The following is a 6371-nucleotide window of genomic DNA, read 5'->3' as shown; positions in this document are numbered from 1 at the left end:
ATGAAGAATGAAGTGCTGGACTCTTACACTCCTTTGTTTCCTCCTTTCATTTATTTTGGGTTTGATGGGGAAAACATATGACTGCATATGCCGTTACAGGCAGACAATTTGATAATCACGAGTTGATAGGACAGTAACTCCAAAAACTCTGTCTGTAGCAAGTTCATTTTCTTCCTGTAACATCATCAGACTGCAGGGGTCAGGGATAAAGGCACTGATATTCTTTTTTCCTTTCCAGAAATTCTACAACCTATGTCCACCATGCTTGAGATTTTTGAAAGAGATATTTTGGAGCATTTCACATTCCTTTTCTGCTTATTTACAATGACTACCTAAAAACTCTTCACAGAGACCTACAAAGTAGGTTGTTTCTGTGGATCTGGTCCTTGAGGGTCTTAAACAGATGCTGGTTTTCATAAAGCAGTTATACGTCTTCCCAAGATGCAAAGAGGAACTCCCAAAAGTCCTACTATCATTTTTCCTGTAGCAAAGGCAAGGTCAGTTATCCCCCATAACCTCTTTGTGCAAGGGCCTTTTCTTCCTGGCAGAGGAGATGCTCTATGGGCACTGAGTCAGAGAAGGGAATGGGCATGGAGGAGGTACAGGAGCTGGTCTTCCCATGCAGTTACTTACCATCAGCTCTTTCAAGGCCTTCTGTTGCTGTCCTAGTTCCTGTTTTGCTTTTCACTGTTGGGATGAACTAGCTATCAGATAGTTCAGTCAAGATCCAGAGAGGGGACATAGAGCCTAAGAGAGATACTCTCCTGTAATGGTAGAGTACAAAAACCCACAAAAGCTGCAGTACCTGAGCACTGCAGAGGCAGAGAGATGAAAGTGTGTCAGACCAGACTCAGCTGCCCCCTGACTGGGCTTCCAGCACTCCGCAGCAATGCTGCAGGGGGGGCAGACAGGGGCTGCACGGCAGCCCTCTGATGAAAGCACCTGTGACTTCTATGAAAGCCGACACTCATCGCCTGCGGTGTCCCTGGGAGTCCGGATCCCAAGGCCCTGGTTTACTGCTGGAGCTGTGAAGGACAGCCTCAGGCTTCACAGCAGGAAAAAATACAGGGGATCAAGTATGCAGAGACACCTCATAAAGTAACCCTTCAAACCACATGTGGATTTACAGGAGGGAAGTGAGTGGCCCTCCGGGGGCTTTCACTTGCCTATTAGCACTGGCCAGTGCAGGGTGCATGCTCAGACCCTTTGATGAAACTGTCTACACAAACCCATGACTTTTTCAAGTGCAGACAGGCAGCACCAAACAGGCAGCTGCACACACAACTCTGGGCTGTAGCATAACTGGGTGGGGTATGGCTGCTGCACCGGATCAGGCAATAGCATCCTCCAATTTTCTTTTCCCCAACTTCCTCAACACTTGTGTCCTGCACTGGGGAGATGTGGGATCAACCCAAGGTCAGACTTGGGACAGCCCACTATCAGCCACGTATGTCCTCAGCTCTCAAGTCCTCAAGGCAAATGTGGGGCTAGGAAACAGGAATATCCCTGTCAAGCAAAACAGCCTTAGATAAGCCTGGACAAAGGTGAAGGCTGAAGACAGAAAGAAGGAGAGCAAAATAAGACAAGAAAATAAGAAGCAGCAGAGTGGAATAAAAGGGGCATGGAGAAGTGTGGGCCTGGAGGGTGCAGCTCCTTTGCAGGCAGAGGGAGATGTGAGAAAAGTGGTCCCTTTGGATCATAGAGAGTTACACAGGAGTAACGTAAAAGAAGGAGAAAAAACAGGAGATGAGGAGAGGTAGAAGAAAAGAAAAGATCTGGCTAAGAGAGGAAATAAATAACATCAGAGCAAACAAATACAGGACAGGGGAGGAAAACTATTTACTGGAGGAGCTGAGTAGGGGAGCAAAGAGGGAGGAAATAAGCATCCAAATGAAGAGAGATTAAAGCAGAATGGTCCCAAGGGAAATGAACTGGGCACTCTGAAATAGCATCAGACATAAATAAATTAGACAGGAACATTTGGACACTTGGAAAAATGGGAGGAAAAATACCTTGTGATATACTATAGCAGGAAAAAAGTGGTTATGGCAAGAGAAAAGAAAGAAAAACAACTAAGAGAGAAAAGGAGGGAGTAAGCCAGATAGTCCTAGCAGTCCCAATGTATTTACATGTACACTTTGAGGTGTTTGCTCTAATGAGCAGTTAGAACAGCAAAGAAAGTACAGAGTAATGCAATCACATCATTTATATGGGCAAGTGGGGATTTTGCAAGCTGGAAGATATATGCACACAATAATAGTAGGTGAAAGTTGGCAAGCCAATAATTACAGCAGTAAATCATAATCCTTTTAATATATTATCAGTTTGATACCCAAGCAATAAATGCATACACATATGGGTTTTGTGCTTAAGAAATGGCAGGAAACTTGACTGCAAAAACAAAGGGAATGTAGAAGCTCAGTTCTCCCTCTCTTTTGAGCGAGGCAGTGTAATGATTTCCACTCCCTCTCTCTCCCCCCGTCTCTGTCATGACCATCATAACTAGCCCTGGCTGGGAGTTTCACAGTGCAGCTATTTTCTATTGGGAATGCACTTACTACAAAACTGAAATTTTTCACAAAAAGTTTTTGATTTTGCTATAGAGAAAAGTCCTATGAGAAAAATTTAAACCAAGTGTTTCATTTTGGGTCACTTCAACTCCAGCCAAAATTTAAAAAAATTTGATATGAAACTTTTTATTACATTACTATTAGCAGAACCTGGACATTTTCATTTGGGAATAAAACATCTTTAAACTTTAACAAACCAGTTTACTCAAAATTTTGTAACAGTCATTGTATCTGAAGCTTTGTAGTGGGAAGTACTTGTGCATGCGTGCGCATGTGCATATGCATTTCCCCATATCCAACAAACAAGTGAATAAAATTGAGGGAAATAAAGAGAATAAACAAACATTCAGAGCTTATCCTAATTTTGAGCTGATTGCAAATGAAAGACATTGTGTAAGTGCTCTACTAGGCCATCTGCGTATTTCTTCTTTTCTGAGGAAATTTGGTGATCCTCTAGCAGCTAGGGAGAAGGGAAAGCTGTTAAGCAGTAATTTAGAGCACATCCTTAATAGAAAACACCAATCTATCTTCTGAAATACTGAAGGGTAGGAAATCTACCATAACCTTTAGTAAATAGTTCCAGTGATTAATTGTCTTCTTATTTAAAAATACACTGCTTTCTTTTTGTCTGGGGTTGCCCAGTTTCATCTTCCAGCAGTTGGACTTTATCACATCCTTTGTCTGCCAGAGGAAAAGACCAAACTGTGATCAAATTTCTGTTCCCTATGTACATATTTATAGATTGTGATCAAGTCACCTTCTAATCTTCTCTTTGTTAGATAAACAGAGCAAGCTCCTCAGGCCTATCACAGTAAGACACATTTTCCAGACCTTTCATCATTCGCATGGCTTTTCTCTCTGAACTCCCTCCAATTCATCCAGCACCCTTCTTCAGCTGGGGAAATCAGGACTAAGAGCAACATCCCACAGTGATGCCAACAGCAGATGTAGCCTTCCAGTTCCTATTTAGTAGTCTCAGGACCAGCTCTTTGGAAGACAGCCTTTCCCAGCAACTACCACTTGACTGACATGCAAACATCGTAGCCCCACCTTCTTTGTAGGTTCAATGGCAGCATCCACCTAATAACTGCATGTGGTGCAGTAGAGAGCTTTAGAGGTGAGTTGTGGTCTCCTCTCAATATCGCTTATTGCATGTGGGTGCAGGTCATCTACATGGGTTTGATTTGATGGAACTGGATTCCTGCCAGGGAAAAACCGTCAGTAAGCTGCTTCCTACATGCACCCCAGGCACTGCCACAGGCATTAGGATGAATGAGCAACTGATGATTAGTCTGTGGGACTCAACTAAGTCGGATTTGACATCAAACTCTGTGGCACATGTAAAGACCCCAGAATGAGTTGCTACTCCACTCCTATTCAGCCAAATCATTTGCTAATGTAGAGATGGTTAGTGCATTTCAGAACCTGACTGAAATCCTATGAAAAAAAAAAAAGAAAAAAAAAGAAACCACCCTCCACTTGTTTGAATTTACTTAAGTAATCCAAATGATTCTCTATTCATATCTGTATTTCATTCTGCTGACTTTTTTTCCTCCTGTGTTACTTTTTAGAAAAAAATCAAATGTAATATCCAAGACAAACCTCCTGAATAGCAGAAGGCCAGCTATCACTTGTTTGAGGACTCCATTCAAAACATCTAGTAAATTGCATTTTCAGACCAGTGTGGCAGTATTTAACCCACTTTCAGTGTGACATGATAATTTCATATCTGTACAATAATATTTATAATTAAGGAAACATTTGTTTTCTCAATTAAATTTTCATCATGTGCCAAGCTAAATGCCATACAGAATTCAAAGTACTTTATATCAAGTACTATTACCTGTGTTTACAATAACGGTAATCTTGTTTTAAAAATATAACAAGTTATTTGCATAAACATTTTTTAAAGTTTTTAAAATCATAATCTCCTTTACAGAGTTGTTAGCAGTCTGGCAACAACTTTAATTTCTCCAAAACTAGAGAAAATCAAATGGAAATGCACGATTGGTGTTCTCATCCTGTAAGTGTCATACAAATAAGACTGTATCTTTCCAGTTTTCTCAAACTTTCCTAGTGTTCAATGTCTTCTAGAAAACCATTATTTATAGTCAAAGGTGTTTCTTGACTTGTTCTTTTCAAACTTGTGGACAGAAGCTGTTCAAGCCTCTCATTTAACATACCTACTTTAGTAGCTGCTGTTAAAACATTTTCTTGAATTATTGTTGTAATGGAAAATACATCATCACTATTGTGGGATTATATATTTTCAGCTGTTTTTTCCAACCAACACAGAAAGCCATTCTTGTCTTCTCTGCGTTAGTATAAATAATTCTACCATTTCTATCCATTGAGAGAAACATTACTGATAGGTTTCCTTCAAAAACTTTCCATCAAAAACTTCTTGACCTTAACTTGTATGACCTTTAATTCTGTTGGGCAAACACCTCTACTTACAGTTCTCTTTTCTCTTGCTTCTCTTGCAAATTTATCCCCATTCTTATCTTCTGATTTAAATTAATTTTTGTTGCGTCACTCTTTCTTCCAACTGTTACATGTGGGGTTTTGCATTACAGAACAGTTTTCACTTCAGTTGTGTTGTTTTGGTTTATAACAACTACAGCTTTTTAGTAAAATGTTTTTAAACAGTTTGCAGCTATCATTCATATTTTTCTGTTTAAATTCTCCCAGTAGATATAGCTTATAATTGTTTTCAGCTTTACAAAGCTGGCCTTTCTAAAGAACTAAGAATCCATATTACTGGTTTGTATTTTACTCAAGACACGATCTTTTGCACATAAGCAAACATTTGCGTCAGTTCTGTAATCAATTTTTCTCTATGTGTCATAATTAGATCAGACTTTTGCTAAGGAAATAAAACCTTTACTCAGTCATAAGGGAGGATGGACTCAAGACTTTGATCCACATTTGGCAGAGAAGTTTGGACCCCTGTAGTCCTGGGCGAGCATCCTAACCCCTGAATAATGACTCTTTGAACCCATCCTTCTAACAAATCTAGCCTTTGTTTTCTAATTTTATTCTGTCTTAAAAATAGTTTAAATGCTCCTAGTTTGTAGTTAATTTTTGTTGTCAAAGTTGCATATTCATTTTCCTATTATTCACAATTAGAATGACTCCTCAAAGAGATGTTTTAAGTCACAAAAAAAATCCACTATTCGTATTTGTCTAATTACTGCCAACCACTTAATATTCTACTGATGCACATTATCTCACCCAGCTTTGATACCATTGCATGAAACATGCATCCAGTTACCCAACACTGATGGGACAGGAATGACTGAACTTGTTGGCATCGTGTCCTTGGATAGCCTCATTCTTTCCTTGACTGAAAGTCTGATGTTCTTCTAAGCAAAAATATATTGTTCCCTCTTTTATAATTCTTCATTATGACTTTAATATCCTCCTGGCTGTTCAAACCAACTCCTCAATTATAAATTGTTTACCTTTCCTGTGAGTAGAATATATCCAGACTTTACCTCCTTCTCTTCTTAGAGAAGGTAAACAGACATGCTCAAAGCCATCCTTCTATCTTCAAATACGGTCAGCATGCAGCATCCATCTATGTGTCACTTCCCAGACGTGTTCTTCAGGTTGCCTCACACTCCTTTAGGGATCCAAGTATATGCCCTAGAAGGCCACCTAAAAAATTCAGGGCTGTCATTACAGAGTCTTTTCCTTTGAATTCAAGGTAATGAAACTGAAGTGGTTTAAGACCTCCTCTGTTTCTCTAAGTCCCTTGAGGTCTGTAATTGCTTCTGCTACCCAGTGCCATCCTCTGCT

This window comes from Pithys albifrons, chromosome 1, assembly GCF_047495875.1.
Source record: "Pithys albifrons albifrons isolate INPA30051 chromosome 1, PitAlb_v1, whole genome shotgun sequence".
In the NCBI taxonomy this organism is placed as follows: Eukaryota; Metazoa; Chordata; class Aves; order Passeriformes; family Thamnophilidae; genus Pithys; species Pithys albifrons.
Note: the sequence above shows the minus strand (reverse complement) of the source record.